Below are 20,382 nucleotides of genomic sequence, written 5' to 3'. Positions count from 1 at the left end.
ATAAACCATATACCAGGTACTATTCTGCTCAGTGTACAAATATTACGTCATTCCATCCTCACAGCAGCCCTAGAGAAACGTCTAATATTATCTCCATCTTACACAGAAGAAACTGAGGAATAGGAAGGTTACAGGGCTGCCCAAGTTCACAGTGGCAGCTCTAGATTTTAAGTTCAGACAGGCTGGTTCCAGAGCCCTGCGCTCTTATCTCAAATACCATGGAATTTATATGGAAGTTAAAAACTGGATCTTAGAAGCCCGGGGTTGGCAGGGGGCGGTTCTTTATTTAAAGAAATCTACTGAATCAGTTTCAAAATGAACATTTTGATAAAGCAAGTATTCACCTCTTAAACATCAGCTGAAAATCCAGAGTTTTGGATGTGAGGTTTGGTAAAAGTGGACTGTGCATCTCACCAAGGAAGGAAATCCAACATGACTCAGGAAGAGCTGCCCAGAGACCACCTGATCCAGCCTTTGCCAAAGCTGTGGAACATCAGTATGACTCCAAGAGACCATTAAGGTTCATTTTGATTCAGCAGATCTAGGGTGGAGCCCCTATTCTATTTTTTTTAACCTCTCCCGGTGATTCTGGTGCCCAGCCAGGCTCGGGAACCTCTGAACTAGTCTATTTCCACAGCTTGGAGCAGGACTACTCCCAAGGCAAACAGAGAGAAGGGATCTATTTCACAATCTCCTCCGGTTGCGAATACCAGTGTTCCCAAGCCCTTATTGCCCCAACTTCTAACTAACTTCCATGGTCTCCTGATTTCATGTAGGCACTCGACTCTCCTCTTGTCTTCCCTTTAACAGAGAACCATGAGTCATCAACCCTGCATCCACCCTGGGTCTGCATGACTCTCCAGATGAGAAAAATTTACTGTACATGAAGAAATCAGGAAGTTGTAAAATCCAAACAGGCACAGAGAAATTCGAGATCCAACAAATATGGGTTGCTACCGAACAAACGACCCCGTCTCCCTACACAAGGGTCATACCACCACAATAACCTAAAACGTGACTTAAGATAACCATTTGGTAGCAAAACATTCTCACCAGCTTGAAGTACAGGTGACAATTAAAATGAGCAGGTTCCAGCCCAACACACACGATAATCGACCATCCACAAAGTCAGAGGTAGACTACTTCATAAACCAAATAAATCAAAAAGAGAAATACTCTAATCCGAGCTTTAAAGAAACCTCTCTTGGCGATTTCTCAATTTCCCACACAATACAGTTTGCAAAGAACAATTATCTTAAACAGTCTACAAAGTGCTAAAGTACGGCTAGTAGGCGATTTTCCCAGGTCAGACTTTATCCTCAGATGGAAACTAGAGAGCATCGCAAAACTCTCACCTGATGGGTGACGCGCTTTCCTGCAGTGGCTGTGGAGGACGAGCCTGCTGTCCGAAGATGACAGACAAATCTGCAGCTTGAATGGACCACCCTGGTGATCTGCTGCACGATCCTCCTGCAATGGTCCAGGGGGTGCAGAAGAGGAAATCCAAAATGAGAAACAGAACGAACGGCTTTAAAACATAATTCCACCTGAAAGTGCCCATGCACTGAAATCTAAACTTTAAGAACATCAAATCTTGCATTGTTTTATGAGAATTACACAGCTACCACCAGCCAGCTCAAAAGGCAGGTCTGGTTTTATTCAACAGGGCTCAGAGGGAGGCCAACACACAGAAAGGTCATCCCTCCAATCAAATTAAGAGCTTGGTCTCCCCATTTGAGACAGCTACTGTCATTCTTTTCTCTAATGATTCTAGCCAATTTCCTCATAAACACATGCTGGTAATCACAGGACTATCAGGTGAAAATGGGCATGGACTGAATAGTAACTGAGCCAGAGTCTAACTTTCACGAGGCATATCTTACTATCAACATGCAACTTTGAGGCACAATCATGAAACAGAGCAGTTATTAGCATACCAGTCTAATGGGATAGAAGAATCAAATGCAGAAAAAAAAAATTTTAAGTATGCATATACTCACTAGACTTTTTTTTCCACTAAACTTTAAATGATTTAATTACTGAATGTATGTCTACTTGATTTTTATTCTGCCACAATATCTTGAGCATGTTTAAGTAAAAATTACCCACTGTATGATGAATGAGTGAATGTGTGAATGGATGAATGAAAGAGAGAATGAATGAATCTTCCATATACCTTTCCATCAGGGAGACTGGTGCTTGTAGTAGGTTTTGTGAGGTAAAGACCTATGCATAGAAATGGAAGAAGTTGAGGGCTCGATCTGCTAACATAGTTTCCAGCACTATCTATTTAAATCATGTTTTTAAATACTGGTAGTTCCCAACTCTCCACATTAAATAAAATCAGTAGCACAGTTATTATAAACTAATCCCCAAACTAGTCATTGCTGGACTGATTTTTTTCAGCCTTTGATTCCTGGAGCTGATCTGCATATTTGTTTAGGCTGGTTTTAAATTTAGTTTGGGTTTCCTAAGCCCACGCCAGGTAACAGTAGGAAGGAGAAGGCCCAGGATTATATTGGGTGTCAGAAAAAAAACTATTCTGGAGCTATGAATATGATCTCCAATGTGAATAATCTGTAAACAGGTAAGTGAGCCAATTATCCTTGGGTACATGGCAACACATCTCATGATTATTTTCATCCATACACACTCACTATTTTTAAGAGCACAGCCCAGCTGGAAAGGAAAATAATTTCGATTGCTTTCCAACACTTTGCGAAGTAATGAATAATAGCCAAAGTATTCTTACTTCTAGCTAATCCATTCACCAAGTATTTATTTAAGCATCTATTGCATGCCTGGGACTGATATGCAGAAGAAGGAAGTTTTCTAGGCCTTGGTTTCCCCACATGTAATCAGTAAGTGTAGACAGAGAAAGAAGCAAGCTGTTCTAGACTATAACGTCTCTGAAGTCCTTGGAAGACACTGTCCTTCACTAAGAAGCTTGCTGAGTTACAAATATAAATAGTGGCCAAGTTAAATAGAAGCTCACAATATTCTATTTATCCTTACACAGTACTTGTTTTAAGGGCCCGGGAGGGGGTAGTAATCTTGATTTTATCTAGTAACATTTCAAATGAAGCATCAAAATACTTGATCATCATTTTCAAACAAGGTGCAGGTACCGGGGATTTGCAAAGTGCTTGCTTTATGAGCTAACAGTTGAGAGTGTTGGCTTGTGTATTGATGTATGTGCACACCATCCTATTTACCTATCACCTGGCAGATAAGCTTTTATAGAGTCCAAATTACAGTCTCCTTCTATTCTGCTGAAGTGCAGAGAACAGTCAAACATGATGCAAATGCTGTAAAATATTAATTTACTCTCACGTTGGTATGCCTACTTATTTCAAAAGCATTTGTGTTGCTACACCAGTTAGACTAACTCAAAGAGTTAACATAACTTGCTGTGTTCCACTGGAGGGAAGAAACACAAGGATAAAGCAAGGCAGAGTGGACTCTGTATTGCAAAAACATACAAACAACATACCAGAAAATAGCCTATAGACTGTTTTATGTATCTGCTAAAAATGGAACCCTTAATATTTAAAAAGCACAGCAGGGCAACATAACACAATACTATTAATAGTGGAAGACAGAAAGATGGCCTAAGTAATACTGATGTGACAGTCAGTAAAGAGGTGATAATATATAAATAATATGGATACAGGATATAATATAAATACTTCGGGGAGAGTAGGCCAAAGCTAAGGGTGCAATAAAAGAAAATTTGCCATACGCGGTGACAGAAAAAATACATTTTCTTTGAATGTTAGAAGCATAAATGTTTACAGGTTAGCAGCTATGACAATGATCACTAAAAACTTCTGCTAAATAACTCATTCAAAACGTGTCCATTAAAGAGCACCTAAATAGAAAAAAAGGAGTTCCTCTTAGCCTGAATCCAAACACCATCATCAGGGGAACCTCTGCCCCCCGAAAGCCTCAAACTGTGATTACACTACAATGAATTTTCTGAAAAGTAATTTTCAGGTTTAGGATACAATTTTTGCTTACATTATTGCCATTACCATTGCATTTTCATTACTCCACAAATGGGATGCATTAAAAGCTATAAAAAAATCAGTGAATCAGTTCTGCTCACATCAAATATGTCAAAGAGAATATAATGCTTGTTGCTTTTTTGTCTTTAATAGTTCTAAAATGTGTTTTAGTACATTTGAAATGGTAATAGGTAGTACACATATTTATAGTACATTGGCCTGAAAACTTCAGATTTATAAGGATTATAAAATATATTACTACACTGATAAAGACAAAGATATATAAATTATGAAACAGGAAAGAGATTTCTGAAAACTATTTCCACCAATAAAGATTAGTTACCTAAACCTTTTTATTACTCCTGCAATTTCAAGTATTTACATATTTTTAAAACCTTGATCCAATTACAACTCTTTCGGCCAACATCCGAAAATATTCTCCAACACTAGCATTGAGTATACTCATTATTATACCACCTCTTAAATTCTGAATGCGTATTTTATTAAACTGAATTGAATGAAACTAAAATTTGAACAGCATAATTGAGGACTACAAAATTCTTTAAAAAGGGGCAGTCCTGTGTGGAACGCCCTAGAACAGAAATTATTATCTCTATTGGGATTTCTATGATTTCTTATTTTCAATGCTTTTCACAAAATAAGGAGAGCCTGCTTCTGATAAGCTTGGAAGTATGAGCAGAACTAAATCTGTTGTTTGAAGCAGTTAAGCTGCACATATCAAAAGATATAAAGCAATGGAAATCAAATCATGTCTCCCCTATAAAAATAATATTCTGCCTTGCTGTACTATGTCATCTTACACAAGTATTTAAGCTTTTCATAGTCTAAACTATGTGTTACTTGCAGACAACTATAAATGAAAGAATTAACATTCACTCCTACCTTCACTAAATTTCAGGCTTTTAGTAAAAACATGTTTATTGACTAACTTCTTATAGGAAACAAAATGAGCCAGTGTTACCATGCGTTAGTCATCAAAAACTGTCATTCAAGGTAAGTGCAAACAGAAAATCCACTTGACATTTCAGAATGGAAAAAAAAATAAAGGCACATTTATACAAAAGGAATGTGAATCAAACTCTGTAATGACAACAAAACCAGGAGTCACAGAAACATGCTTATTGATATTTTAATAATCTCTTAAGGCTGGCCTTTCCCGGGACTCCCAGACAACTGAGTTAGGTCTGTTGAAACGTAAGGCCAGTTACAGACATTTCATGTATAATTTGATGACTAAAGAGTTGTCCTTGAATTCTTCTCCAAGAGTATAGGGCAATTCAGAGGCCGGAAAGCCTAGATATAATATTTCTAATGAAGTATCACTTCTGTTTACCAAACCCTCTTCAAACGAAATCCAGAAGGGAAAATACTGACTTTCACAGTTCCCAATCAAGCACATTTTTCATACTTATTTTAGGATGAATTTATTTGTACACTGAAAAATACATGTTCACGTTTGGCTGCAAGTGAAGCGATTTTCTGTACATTGTAAAAGGTAATCCAGGACCTCCAAGGTGTTGTGTAAAACTTAAACTTCTGCGCTTTATTTTATATCCTTGCCTCCCCCATCTATTTACCTCCTAGAAATAATGGCCCGTTTTAAACACAGCAACGCTTGATCTGAGCAGGTCACAATCACGTTACCAACTGCATAAACTCACAGAATGGTAGAAATTCATAAACCCCCTGTGAGGAGCACTGAGTAGCCCTCTCAATCTTAGCCCCAGAGGAAAAAAAAAGGATTTACCAATTTAGCTATGGGGCTGTAAAACTGTAAACTGACTGGCAGGGTCACAATGACATCAAGACGTCATTATTCTCAATTATTTTTTCTTTCAAATATCAGAGTTATTAAAATACTCTCCCTTATTTGGATTGCCTGAGCAACACAGAGCTTCAGCAACCAAAGCTACTTTTCTTTCCTTTTTTGTTTCCGAACAGTGTTATTTTTCTTTGCTCAGCAGGCTTAATAAGGTGGTCCCCTAATGCAAACAGCAGAATGCTGCTCTCTAAATTATTAAATGCCCATGAAATTATATTCCCAAATAGAGTACAAGTTATTGTGCAAAAGCACCATACATTTCTACCAGCTATAGGCCTGCATCATCCCTTACCTGAGACAAAAACCTTTTAACCTACTACCACAAAGGTAAGGATCATGGCCAAGAAATCCAAGTTAAGAATGAATACATTCAGAATGACTGCCTACTGTCAGTAGCATTTTTTTGCTATTATGACGGCCGTCCAGTTTTCAAATCTGACAATCGGGATATCCTTCTGGAATAAATTACTTCCGCTGAATAAATCCTTTAGAAAACCCAGTTGCGACTACTGGCAACTTGAGCTCTAAAGGATGACTTCTTCTGCACTTGAAAGGGTTAAGTGCCTGCAAGGCCAAAGGCACCAGACAGCCTGCAAAAGAAATGTTGCTTTAGTCAGCTCTGAAAGGTGTCTAACAAGTACCAAATACTTGTTGATCTGTTCACAATAAACACCAGCAGGACGGTCAGGCTCCTCTCACTGTCTGGGGAGATGCATTTACATACTGCACCCAGTAAGCACAGCTTGTTGGTCTCCTTTATAAAAGTTGAGTAACTAGAAGCATCATTCAGTGTCTCCCGTCCAAAAATGACAGAAAGAAGATGTAGCTGAAATAGTAAAGTCTCTCATCTGGCTGGGGCAGCACAAATACTGTGCATGAAACACTTGGGAGTAGTCCAGGCACAAGACAAACCCACCTGAATGGACGGAGGAACACTTGTCTGTTGCCATGGCAGCCTGATCTAATTACATGAGTGATCAGAGCTGGAGTAAGTACACCGAAAACCTACACCCGCTGACAGGTATCTACGAGATGAGAAAGGCAGGCAGGCAGAAGGTTCAGGGGAGTCCTTCAACCTCTGCTTTATGTAGAAGGTGGCACTCAAGCCCGGTTATCTGTGGAGCTGCTAAAATATTGACTGATGCAGGCACAGAGGGCAATCAGAGGAGATTAAATGCCAAAGCATTAACCGTTATGGTGCAGTCCCTTTCCAAGAGTTCATTTGCAGGATTTTCTCATCCTTGTCTCTGGTGGTTTCTTCAGGCAAACACTGCATTACAAAAAAAGCTTTAGTGTCAAACTACCTTCACCCACCAAATAAACCACCCGGTGGGCTTAAGACAGGGGCTTCTAGGAACTGCAGGGCTCCTCAGAAACCCAAATGAAATAGCTTAGCTAACACTGTCGAAAAAGTAACTAGCTGTGCCTAAAAATAACCATCAAGTAACTACCCGCTGCTGTGAGCGCTATGTAACGATGATGTTTAAATATTAAGAACAGCCTGCATTATAAAACACAAATGTCAATGAGATGTGACTACAAGATTGGCAAAGAACTTATTTGCATACACACATTCCCGTGCATGCACCAGGATGTGCACGGAGTATGCCACTCTAAGCCATTAATTTTTATTCTGTGGCTTTAATAGGGTCTTCTCATTTTGCTAATTGTATCCTGTGGATCTCACAGGGAAACTAAGAATCTCTTCGGGGACAGAACCAGTTTGTAGGAGTCCCTACTGCACAGCATACGGTAAACAAAATAAAAATAGCTTGCCGTTCTCGTTAGCCACATCGCGCATTATATAACCAGCTTCCGACTGGCTTTTTTTTTCCCCCCCTCCTTACTACTCTTCAGCAATTTCTCAATCTCCCGAAGTATTTATATTACCCTCTTATCTGTAGGATTATATACTAAGAAAGCAAAACAAAACAGAGCAGCCACGGGATTGAACCAAACCCCACAGTCCTTGGAAACTGATTTTTTTGTTTGTTTTCTGGCAGGATCTCCACCCCCACCCTACTTCCACCCCCCGCTAAGGTTCTTGCTCAATCTGCCTCGAAAACCTGAATTGTTTCATCGCTTCCAGTCAGCCCCCTACGTGGTCTGAAATAAAATGAAAGCAGCAGCCACGGAGTTCAGGAAGGCGGCCTGAAGGCGGGGGGCGGGGGGGGGGGGGGGGGGGTGGCCGAGAAGGGGTCGGGGCGGTGCGGAGTCAGCCAAGTGGCCACAGAGGGGGCCCCCTCCCCACCGCGACGGCCTCGGCCGCCCCCTCCCCCGCGCGCGCGCGCGCACACACTCACAATCGCACGCACTCACTCACTCACACTCGCGCCGCGCTCCGCCACCGCCTCACCTCTTGCTCAGCCCGGCCGGCCCCCTGCCCCGCCCCGCCCCCTGCGGGACCGGCCTGCGCGCAGCGCTGGAACCACGTAGGAGGTGGCGGCTGCGGTCGCAGGAGTGGCGGAGCCTCCGGCCCGGCCCGGCCCAGAGTGAGCGAGCAGCGGGGCTCCAGGGCGCATCCCAGTCCCCGCAGCGCCTCCGCCGCCGCCACCTCCTCCTTCCCCTCCTCCTTCCCCTCCTCCCGGCTTCATTCACCCTCCCAGCAGCCGTACAGCCGTTCACTCCGGCGCGGGCAGGGCAGCGCCTGCCACGGCTTCTCGGCTCCGGCCGCGGGCGCTGGAGGGGGCGCCGGCCCGGGCTGGGGCGCTCCCGGGCTCCCGGCTCCGGGCCGCTGCGACGGCTGCACATGATCAGGAAGCTGCCGTACCAACAGGGCGGCGGCGGCGGCGGCGGCAGCTGCAGCCAGGGCCGCCACCGCCACTCCGGCCGCGCTCCCGGCACCGCACACCCGCTCCCCCAGCACCCACCCCTCAGCGTCCCCCGCTCTCCCACCGCTCTGCGGCCGGCCACGCGCGCGAAGTCCCGGCGCGGCCGCGGGCGCAGACCCTTCCCGGTCCGCAGCCGCACGCCCGGCCAGGCCGGCCTCCGCGGGGAGACCCCCCACCACGGGGCTCCGAGGCCAGGCGGCCCCCGCGAGCAAGCCCAGCCCTTCTCCAGACCCGCTCACTCTCGCCGCCCTCTTCGGGGAGAGGAGTGAGGAGGGGGCGGCGCGACCCCCGGCCTCCGCCTCCCCCTGCGCCACCTCCAGGGAGGAGGACATGGCTCTCCGCACTCGCTGCCGGACCGGCAGCCGCCGTAGCGGGGCGCCGCCGCCGCTCTCCCCGCCCGCCCGTGCCCCCAGCCCGGGCGCGCCCCCTCGCCTGGCGGGCGCCCACCCAGCCCCTGCAGCCCTCCTGCTAGTTGTCCCTGCTCCCAGAGCGGGGATGTCGGCCCGGGAAGCTGGAGCCGGGGAAGGGTGTATGTACGCACACACACACACACACACACACACACAAACACACAGCACACCACAACACAACGCGTCGATTTCCTTCGCTCCTCTTCCAGCTGTTTTCCGTGCCGCCGAATGGGGTTTGGGGTTTGTTTGCTGGTTGTTGCTTTTGCCCCTCTAGGGAGAGCGGGGGTAGGGGGGGGATCTCAATCTAAATCATGGGAGGAGGAGATGGGGGAGGGGGGAGAGAAAGAATCGGAGGAGAGAAAAAAATAGCCACTTACTGTAAAGTGTAAATGGATCTGGGGTTGCGTGGGGAAGGGGGGGCAGAGGGAGAGAAACAGTGTCTTGCGGCTGCTGTAGCTCTGGCTGCTGCTCCACGGGGCTTGTTTTGGATCCCCCTGCAGTGAAACAGGTCCTGTACGGCTCCGCCACTGTAGTAGAAATGATGTCTGCGGTATACTCTGCTCTCTCCTCCTCCTCCTCCTCCTCCTCCTCCCCCCGCTCCTCTCCCCTCCCTCCTCCCTCCGCCCGCCCTCCCTCGCGCTCTCTCGCGCTCGCTCGCTAGCTCGCTCCAGTATGTAAATGTGTAATAGAAGCCAAATATGGAGCAGTTGGCTGCCGCCGCCGCAGCTCTGGGATCCGACTTCGGGGGGGCGGGGGGGGGGCACCCTCCGGCGGGCGGCGGGGCGAGCAGCTCTGAGCACAGCGAGCGCACAGCGCGGCGGCCGGTCCGCGCCCTTAACCCTTCGGTGCGCGCAGCCCGGGCTCGGAGGCCCTCGGGGAGGCGGGCGCGTTTCCCCAAGACCGGCTCGGGATCGAGGGCCGCGGGGCGGGAGGGGTGACCGGGGCTGGAGGGGACAGTGCTTTCAGGTTTGGGAAAGGGGCGGGGAGCTGAAGCGATGAGGTAATTTTAGCGGTGACCGGTGGGTCCTCGCGCGCCTTCCCGGGTCCCTGCATCTAGTTGAAGGGGACAGAGCGACAGCGGGGTGCAACTCAGGGACCCTGGAGGACTCTCCGAGGGCTGTCGAGCTGCAAGTCGGAGCCCATGAGATACCCCAAGTGGGAGAGGAGGTGGGCCAATTCTGATCCCGACGTTCCCTTCGTCCTGGGCGCGCCGACAAGCGTCTAAGAGGGCTGACTCCGATCTTCACGCACGTTAACCCTCAAACCGGTTTAGCCTCAGCGTTTCGGAAGCCAGCCCACCGAGCCGCGGGGATTGCCTTGGCGTGCAACTCAGGAAAGTTTTAAGGGTCCCCCTGTCTGCACGTGCACCCTCACCTTTCCTGCCTACGAAAGCTGGTGACCTCCCTGCTCTCCTTTCTCTTTCTGCAGGTCCGGAAATCTGCTTTGGGTATGGAACTACCCAGCTTTACCCTGGGTAGACGATCCGCGCACTCCTCTCGCCGCTAATTCGGGATCATTAATTTCATCGGAAATGAGGCAACCAGTGTAGGAGATAGAGAAAGCAAACCGAGCATCAGATGGCAGTTCTCGTGAATCCGCGCTGGAGAACTTCCTCTGGACTCAAATTTAAGTGCGGTTCTCGACTCCTCGCCACCCCGTCCCTCCGTGGGTACCACCGCCAGGCGTTAGCTGGAAGGGAAGGACTCTTCTTTGGAGGGGTGGTACCTGGCCAACAGGTGTGGCACCTGGAGGAAGAGAAGGCACAGCCATGCTAAAGGGAGCTCAGTGCGGCGTTCTCCTGGCTGCAGATAATTCTGGAAGGCCGGTAGGTGTCGGGGCAGCATTTGACCTCTCTCAGGTGCTTGGAACCAACTGTCTAGAAATACGATCCTTCCAACGTAAGTTTTTCTCTGGAAGCCTCCATTTGACTGGAAGCTGTATTTGAGAAACCTTTTGGCTGAATTTACTTATGACCTAACGGTTAGTCACCAACTGAAGCAGGATACAGAATCACCAAGAGAAATGTGTCAGCTTTTAAACAACTGTATTGTAGAGCCAAGGTGCTGCAGAAATAAAAATCAGCACCCTAGCTAGGAAGGTGTAGAGCCCCGGAAATCATTTTTTTTCTCACATTTTGAAATACCATGCACATATACATAGCTATTTTTAAAGAACTACTACTACTGTTTACTCGTTTCTACAACTTTTTTTTTTTTTTTTTTCACTTAAAAATCAATGATGGTTACAGTTTAAGCCCCAGGTTGGTCTAAAGTGACATTGTTGGTCTCATTACAGCCTCTAGTGGACAATTAAAATCAGTTTCCTGAAAAGGCTCTGCCTGGCGTTGTGTTCGTTGACGAGCATTATCAAGGTGAAGGTTAATATCTCAGAACGTAACCGGGTAGTAATATATCTTTCCCCCCTTGGCAGTGCCGGTTTCTGAAAGGAGCAGGAGCTGCTAGCTCTGCACGAGAAAGACGTATGCTTTTTGAGGCAGGTATTATTATTACTGGCCTGTGAATAAACAGAGAACTTCTGCTTTTCATTTCAGTTTCAGACAGCTTTCATAAAAAAATTAATTCATCTAAAATATTTTTATAACAGAAAATACTGGTTGCCATGTTTTTGGCTTAACTGAGATGTTTTCACTCCAACTCCTAATCTGCAGACTGTCCCATCCACCTCCACTCTATTTTTAGACATTTTACATTTAGAGAATTTGGGGTTAAAAAAAAGAGCAATATTTTCATTATTAAACTGATGCAGTTAATTTATTTTAACAACCTTCAACACATTAAAACACGTAACTCAGATTAGAGTTAGTCAATTAATTTAAATGTTCCCTCAAGGAAGCTAAATACGTTTATTACCCAAACAGTAAGAACAATTAATAAGAACTGTGTCATTTACTTACTTAGCCATTAAGGTTAAAGCCAGAAACTGCCATTAAAATTTGTAACTATTTCTTCCTGCAAGGTCCAACATAAACATAATACTTATGATACGGTTTCATTACCTTTAGTACTGAAATGTTGTAGTTTCAGATGGCAAAACTTTAAATGTACAGTCACAAATAACTGGCCCTGATTCTTTAAAAACAATACTTTCTCATGCAAAAAAAACCCAAACAACTCAATGAAAGAAGAGCAGCGTTTTCAAGAAGCCAGTAAGCAAAGATGTAGTACTATGCTCCTGGTCATAAACCTGATACTGTATTCAGGCAAGCGTTAAGTTGAACTTTGAAATTAAAGGAAATTGAGAAATAAGGCCAGCTGAGCCATCCTCCTAATCTGGGTTCTGCATTGCTTAAACCCTCTTATATCTATTTCACTGTTTTGGTAATGTCTACTTTTGAAGGTTTAAAATGGCCTATCAAGTATATTTTACATCATACAATTACATAGCACATCTTGCTTTTAAAAGCATGGTCTTCAAAGCAGCACCAGCAGCATCTGGAAGCTTTTTAGACATTCAGAATGAGAGTTCCACCCCAGACCTACGGAATCCCAATGTGTCTTTCAACCAGCTCCCTCCCCGCCCCCACCCCCGCAGTGATTCTTGAGTGCATTATAGTAGAAAGAACACTGTCTATACTACAGGGCTCTGTCTAGATGAATTTGGCCACAGATGCAGAACTTAATTCTTCTATTTATTCTTTTTTATTCCCTTCCCCTTTTATTAATTTGCACTTTTAAAATGAAAAATTCTTACATTTTACGCTTTGGTCAAATAGTACTGCATTTCAGAAGGGCCCTGATTTATGCACAAATCTGCATCATCATTGCCAAGAGAACACTCTGTAAGGAATATACCAGGGTCTTGAACATGAAACTTTTCTTCATGGCAGCAGAGGGAGCACAAGAGTACTTAATAAAGCAAGTGTACGGGCCCTCGAAATTGTAAGGGCTTTTTAAATGTAGTATATGTCTTCATTGGAAGTAGCCTCTTACAGAGTTCAAAGCAAAACAAAGACAAGCAAAGACAAACGGCTCAGCAGCTTGTAACAACTAAATGACTGAATGGATTGGAAGTTAAATAGAATATAGATACAATTATTTAGAGTTTTAGGCTTGAATTCTTAAAAGAAAGTGGACCTCAGTAGTCATACTTGAAAAAGATGCCTTAGCTTTTCTGCAATGAAAAATAAAGAAACACAACACAGAGTAAGGCAAGTGAGAGTCACTCCTGCTTATCTAAAAAGCTTGGGGTCAGTTAACCCAATACTACATCAGATAAGTTCACTTCATTTGGAGTCAAATACGTTGGTAAAAGTATAGGTACTTCTCACCATGTTTACTTTCACAGTAAGTTCAGGGGTTTATCTTTCATGTTTGCAGTGGGGAGGATTTACATTTCAATTGTACCTATGTAGCTTTTCATACTTTTTACAGTCCTTCCACACTGCATCTTCAAATGCTCCTGGGAGGTGGATAAGACAGGATAAAGCTCAGCCTCAAAAAAGTTTTGGAACTGGCTCGTGCCTGCATAGCATTGGGTCATTCAATAATAACAATAATCCATTGAGTTGTTCAGAAATGAGGGAAATCATAGAGGTTAAAGATCCGGTGGCATGTTCTTTACAGTTTCAAAGATTTTTCAAAGTTATTAGATAGTGAGTATTTAATAAGTGAATATTTAAATGAGACTTATGAAAAGAGACAGTCTTCATTCTTGAGCTATGTTTTTTATGTGTTTATCACTTATTTACCACCAGCCGTTCATTGTGCATTTACAATAACTAGGCCCTGAGAATATAAAGATGAGTAAGACATTTCCATCTGCAGTGAGTTCACAGCAAAACAAATCTTATCTTTTGAAAAATGTCTGTTTTTACCATGATGAAACTTAAAGATTCACAGTTGATTGATCCAGTACCTCTCAGAATCAGTATATTGATCAGACTTCCAAATATGAGAATCAAATATTAGGATCATTAAAAATTTGGGTGGTGGGAGGGCAACTGTGTAAATCATCAGCAAAATTTATTTATAAAGCTAATATTAATACTGCAAATTTGTAAAACAAACAAAATGTAAAGTTACAACATGTTTTGTCTGAATGCCTTGTCTATCCCCCCCAAAAAATCACGTGAGTAAATTTAAATGGTAAACATTTAATTATTTATATCTTCTTAAAAAATTGTTAAAAAGAATTTCCTCCTATGCCAAAGAAAGATTTGCCAAATTTTGGCCTGGAGCAATTTGTTATGGCTGTGTAATAAATACCCCAAAGTTGAATTTTTAATGGAAACACTGACAGACCTTTAACCATGCATGGTATTATAAGGAGGGTGTTAGCCCACATATGTCATTTAAAAATCTGAGCAAATCATAGTGTGCCTGCAAAACCAATATACTTTCCTTAGATTGTACTTCCAAATAAAGCTGGAGAGACCAGAAAAGCAAAATAAACTAAAAACAGAAATGAAAACCACTCACACAATAGACTCTGAGGTCAGCTCGCCACACCCAAACTGAAGTCACTGGGCTCTGTTCGAGGCACAGAGACTCTTAAAGGACATGAATCCTTTAAGGAATCCTTTAATCCTTCTGAATCAGCTTTCTTGACCCTCCACCAAACTGTAGCAGCCCAGGCTTCTGGGTAATGAAAGTGACGTCACCAATAGTCAAGAGTGAAATTAAAATCGTTGTATTTAAACATCTGCCAACAGTTTATGACTTAACAGTACACACATTAGGCAATTTTAAATAAGATTCTGTCTACAATTAAAACAAAAACAAATGCTTTAGTATAGGTCTGTACTGTCCAATATGGCTATTAAGCACTTGAGATGGGTTGTAATTGTAAAATATACCTTGGATTCTAAAGACTTAGAACATACACACACACACACACACACACACACACACACATACATCTGCACATATATACATATATTAAGTATTAAAATGAAAATATTCTGCATATATTAGGTTAAATAAAAATCTTGTTAAAATTAATTTACCTGTTTCTTTTTACTTTTTAATGTGGCTACTATAAAATTTAAAATGACATGTGTCCATTATATTTCTAATGGACAGCACTGGTATAGACAATGGGGCTGGGAAGGTGAAGGAATTAGTTCTAAGAACCCATAATTGGAGACCTTAGGCATGGCTCTTTGCAGTAGTGTAGTAGTAACTTAGTTACTTTTCTACCTTCCTGAGGTTTCCGCCTTGCAGTATAGAACATGGACCTTACCCCCTGTTAAAATGATCTCTGAGAGTAAGCTATTGGTGAAGGCATAATCTCCTTGGTAGACCTGATGTGGGCCTGGAAAACGAAAATCTGTTAGGCTTATCTGTAAGACTAAAACTTTGTTAGATTCAATCTCTCGAGGTGGGGTGGGGGAGTCCTCAAATACTTTGCCACCCTGGAAAGCTAAAGGAAAACTTGCTCTCTGTTTTAGAAAGCACAAGCCTTCTGAAGTTACAGCTGGTTATGGCTGAATGGTTGGGGGTGATACCTTTTAATGACAGATGGCTTTGGGCATGGATAATGCAAAGTATACTATTGCTACTTCACTAGAAAACAAATCAAAGCCACCAAAAGGAAATCTGTTTTTTTGTTAAACAGTTTCTAATATATTTAGTATAACAGGACACATCAAAAGGAAACGAGATGATTTTTAACCGCTGTTATTTTGCAAGCAAGACCTAGACACATTTTCACGAATGTAACTATGTCCGACATTGAATGTAATGCAATGACCTATGAAATAACAAGAGTTTATGGTCTTAATCATCTATAGAACATAGTTCTTCTTACATGAAAAGAAAATGAACAACATTTTAAGGCTTGGAATGAGTGAGTTGAACTTTGCTTGGTATTGGCCAGGAGCATTTGGAAATCTATTAAAAGCATTTCATTAACAACTTGGCATTTTGTTTCCTCAAAAGAAATACATTTTCCAAATTAAAAGCAAAGCCCAAAGCCACCATTGTTTACACTTAAGATAGTGGCAGTTGATGGGTTGTGAGGGTAAAGCTTAGGGTGCCTTCAAACTAAGATCAGGGGCAACAACAGGCTAAAAAACCCCATCAAATCGTTACTCTAACTTCATGACATTAAAATACATAGCTATAAGCTCTCACAGTTACTTTATTTTTCTTGAGTCAATATCGGCTAGGAAAAGCTGATCCAAATGAGGGTCAGGGTTTAAGACAACTGTTTTATGAGGAATTTACCAAGTTTACCCCAAAGAGGAAGAGTCAGAGAAAAATGCATTGGCAAACTTCGCTTTTTGACATAAACAACTAGAGGAGACTGTCCGTGTCGGGATTTCAGCAGGGGTTGTCAGGCAGTTTGGTATTTGCAGAACCCCTGTCCGTCAGGCCTCTCCAAAGTATAACTGCTGGGCAACTTTGGGGAGCTCTCAAGACTGATGACTGAAGATCCAGATTTGCTTTGTGCCGTGGCACAGACATGAAGTGATAGCTCCTGTCACAGATGCTTTCTGACAGAGCAGAATAATAGCACTCAGACTTCAGCTGTAAATTACAAACAATCCCTTTTTAAGTACAAAATGAATGCACAGAATGGAAGACCCTGTCAGCTAGAATGTGAGTAAATCAAGTAGGAGAAGACAAATTGTTCACTCATACCACTACAGCCAGATTCTTATGCTGCTAACCGTACTGTCATGGGAGAGCTTTTCTTCTTTGTCAGATAAAAAGAGAAATTAATCCTCCATTGTAATTCTAATCAATGTGCCAGGTATCATCGGCTGCATCTCCTCTGAAAGCCAATCAGGTTACAAGGTGATGCCTTCCAACCCCTCCCCCATCTCTGGTTTAAAAGTTGTAGCTGAAATACCAATAGTAAGAACATGTGACCCCAGCACTCCCAGCCGGAGCTTTTCTGCAGTCAATTTCATAATGACTTTGCTCCGCCTCTCCGCTCAGCACTTCCTTCCCCCTCACTCTCCTCTCTCCCCCACCCCCAGCAATGAATCATCCTGCATTTAAAGAGACTTAGATGACCCAGTGTGAACTTTACAGGCATCCTGTACATTCTTATGCCAAAAAAGGGAGTTGCTCTGTGACAGAAACCTAGGCAGATCCCGATGCAGATCTCAGAAGTGGGGAGCTTGGGTGCTTATCTAGGAAGATCAGCGAGGAGTTAATTTTCCTAGATGCTGGTAGGGATTCAGAATTGCCTATCGCAGTTCACGATCAGGTTTTTAAGAACCCAGTTCAGCTCTTTGTGCAGAAAGGAATATATCAGAGACAAAAATGTTGGCAGATCTCCTTTATGCAATCAGGGCAGAGGAATTTATACCACATCAGCCTTTTGATTTCTTCAGATCTGGCTGAGGGTGGGGTTTCCATATTTGTGCTTTGGCAAATGTGTCCAAGAATGAACTCCGCCTTAGAGATGCTCCTAATGTTCTTTCAGGTTACTGTGTGCTGATTTGTGCATTTAATATTAAAACCAGAAACATTCTTGCCCCTTCATTTCTTTAATACCGTTTCTGAGTAATACAGATTAAGTAGACAATCGGCGCCTTGCTTTTAGAGACTTTTCACCCTACTTAAGACGGTAAAGAGTAGTGGATCACCTAGATAACATTGTGATTTTGAATATACTTTCTCTCTACCTGGGAAGCCCTTCTTTGCATGGCGATCTTTCCCCACCTTCCAGGATCCAGCTCAAGCACCAACACTTCTGCGAAGTCTTCCCTGATTATCACAAGAGTTTGCAGCTCTGCCCAATGTGTGAGTCACAGAAGTGCTATTTTCTTATTCTTTTTATTTATACAATATATATTTTTTAACTCTGACAGAAAAAAATCAGGGCCATAAGCACAGATGGAGATTATCCTAAGTGAGAGCGTCTCTTATCTAATATTTCCTGTTACTCCCAAACCCATTTGACCTCCACTTACGATTTCCCATGTAACTGTTTTCCTCTTATTGCTCCATTTCTGTGGCTCCCCCCACTGGTCAGTTCTCCATGTGAGTCATGGAGTCATGTTAGCCATGACAGCACCAATATACAAAAGTTTCAGTGGAATAGGAAAGTTGTCAAGAGAGTTCTAGAACCACCTCCCCATCCTCCCAGAAACATCTGGCCTCTGGCCCAGAGGCACAGACGTTGCTGCAGGTCTGAGAGAGGGTGGTGTCCTCCCAGACTGGGCCTCAGCTCAAAGGTCTTCCCAGGGCTCCTCGGCTCCTTCTACTGGTGCCAGGATGCACCTGCAGCTCTCCTCTTCAGAAGTGGCATTTCAATGTGTGGAGTGGGGTGAGGAAAAGACTAAAAAAGCCAAATCAATTGTTTGGCACGGAGGAGGAAATACAACGCAAAAAACTGCTGCTTTTTTTTTAAACTGTTCATTCGAGTCTTATAAAAACTGCTTGTGAATACCTCAGTCTTTCTGAGTCTCATCTTTCAAAAGCACAACTGGAAGCTCATTGGTTTTACGAGGTTTTCCCCAGCAGGTGGAGGGAGGCCTTACATTTAAGCCCGGAATCCCGAGGTATCTCTTCTCTAACAGTCACCGAGAGACGGACCATACGGTTCTTGCACACACGTCTCAGGAAATGGCAGCTCCATCCTTCAAACCGCTCAGGCCAAAAAGCATCTGGACTCCTCTCTGTCTTTCACACCCCACATCCAATCTGCCCCAAAATCCAGTTGGCTCTCCCTTCTGTATCCAGAATCTGACCATTTCTCACCTTTTGGGCTGCTACCGCTGGAGATGAACCACCACCACCCTTCATCAGGATGATTGCACTGACCTCCTAAATCATCTCTCTGCTTCCACCGTGTCCGGCTCAGGCCATAGTTGAGCATCTGCATGAGGTGATGCCACAGCTCTGCTCCAAAGCATCTGATGTCTCTCTTTGACTTGGAGTCAAAATCAAAATCCTCCCATGGCCTGCAAGGCCCCACACAGTCAGGGTGCCCTCTGTCTTCCAGATGCCACGTCCGTCCTCTCTCCCCTCCCTCCTACAGCTCCAGCCCCAAACAAGCCAGGTGCTTCCTTGCCTCAGGGCCTTTCTACTTGCTGATCCCTCACTTGGAATGCTTCTCCCAGAATATCCACATGGCTCACTCCCTCGCCTTCTTCAGTCTTTTTTTCTTAAAAAAACAAACAAACAAAAAACCTCCCAGTGAAGCCTGCTCTGACCACCCTACTTAAAACTGTACCCCCTGACTTTCCTGATCCACCTGGCTCTGCTCTATTATTCCATCAGCAGAACATTCAGAGTCATTTCCTTTAGTTTGTTTATTGTCAGGAGAGCAGAGGTTGTGTCTGTCTTATTCACTGATAAACCCCAAACATCTAGAACAGTCCTTGGCACATGACAGATACCCACTAAAGATTCATCAACCATTAAATGAATTAATGAATCAGTAATATTTTTCAGGACCTACTATGTGCAAAGCCTTAAGCTCCAACACAACAATTCCCTCATTAGAAGCTAATCCAAAACCAATGCATCTTGTCCACACTATGGTATATATTCTATTTACTTGATCTTTGACTTAATTATATCTGGTATACCTATTAAGACTGAGTTGGAATGAGCTGAATTTCACATTCAGACTCAGATTTGTGAAGAACTTTTAAAAACAAAATTTGAAACCAGAATTGAAAATCATGTACAAACGTGACAGCAAGGTTTGAGAACAAACAGAAAGTAGCACAGCTACAGCTTCCAATAATCATAATTTTTAAAAGCTACCATTTATCAAGCTCTTATTCTATGCCAGGCAGCGTGGTAAGGGTTTTGCAGATGTCGTTTCATCTAAATCCCCACCACAATCCAGTGAGGTGAAGATCATGCTTCCCATTTCTTAGATGGTCAAACTGAGGCTTGGAGTTTAAAGGACCTGCCCAAGGTCCAAGGTCACCCAGCACTGGTTTCAAGGTGAAGTTATCCACCTACGTAGCCTGAGAATTTTTAACAAGTCATTACCTGAATGAAATAGGCCAGGTGGAGTCATAACACTGCATTGTAATATTTTGGCTAAAGCAACTTTTTTTTTCCCAATTATTTATTTATTTACTTATTTATTTATGGCTGTGTTGGGTCTTCGTTTCTGTGCGAGGGCTTTCTCTGGTTGCAGCAAGCAGGGGCCACTCTTCATCGCGGTGCACGGGCCTCTCACTGTCGCGGCCTCTCTTGTTGCGGAGCACAGGCTCCAGACGCGCAGGCTCAGTAGTTGTGGCTCACGGGCCTACTTGCTCCGCGGCATGTGGGATCTTCCCAGACCAGGGCTCGAACCCGTGTCCCCTGCATTGGCAAGCAGATATTCTCAACCACTGCGCCACCAGGGAAGCC

At 43.8% G+C, this 20,382-nt stretch overlaps 1 protein-coding gene and 1 long non-coding RNA gene across 6 annotated transcripts in view; one reads left to right on the top strand and one right to left on the bottom strand.

The window, feature by feature from the left end:
• Positions 1-9,484, bottom strand: part of ATXN1 (ataxin 1) — a 389,613-nt gene extending 380,129 nt beyond the window's left edge. The window contains exons 1-2 of one of the 3 annotated variants that reach the window (XM_068559472.1): positions 9,469-9,484; positions 1,356-1,470 (exon numbers count right to left, since the gene is read on the bottom strand). The gene's annotated coding sequence lies outside the window, so the exon portion shown is untranslated. Of the gene's footprint in view, positions 1-1,355; positions 1,471-7,040; positions 7,814-8,206; positions 8,399-9,468 lie in introns of those variants that run through there. The other 2 variants (XM_068559471.1, XM_068559473.1) reach the window with 2 other exon arrangements.
• A 589-nt stretch (positions 9,485-10,073) lies between these two features.
• The window catches only part of LOC137773966 (uncharacterized), a 28,321-nt gene continuing 18,012 nt past the window's right edge, over positions 10,074-20,382 (top strand). For all 3 annotated transcript variants that reach the window (XR_011075762.1, XR_011075761.1, XR_011075763.1), the window contains exon 1: positions 10,074-10,916. This is a non-coding gene — a long non-coding RNA (uncharacterized lncRNA). The remainder of the gene's footprint in view (positions 10,917-20,382) is intronic.

This window comes from Eschrichtius robustus, chromosome 12, assembly GCF_028021215.1.
Source record: "Eschrichtius robustus isolate mEscRob2 chromosome 12, mEscRob2.pri, whole genome shotgun sequence".
Lineage (NCBI taxonomy): Eukaryota > Metazoa > Chordata > Mammalia > Artiodactyla > Eschrichtiidae > Eschrichtius > Eschrichtius robustus.
Note: the sequence above shows the minus strand (reverse complement) of the source record. Positions and strands in the feature narration are given on the sequence as shown.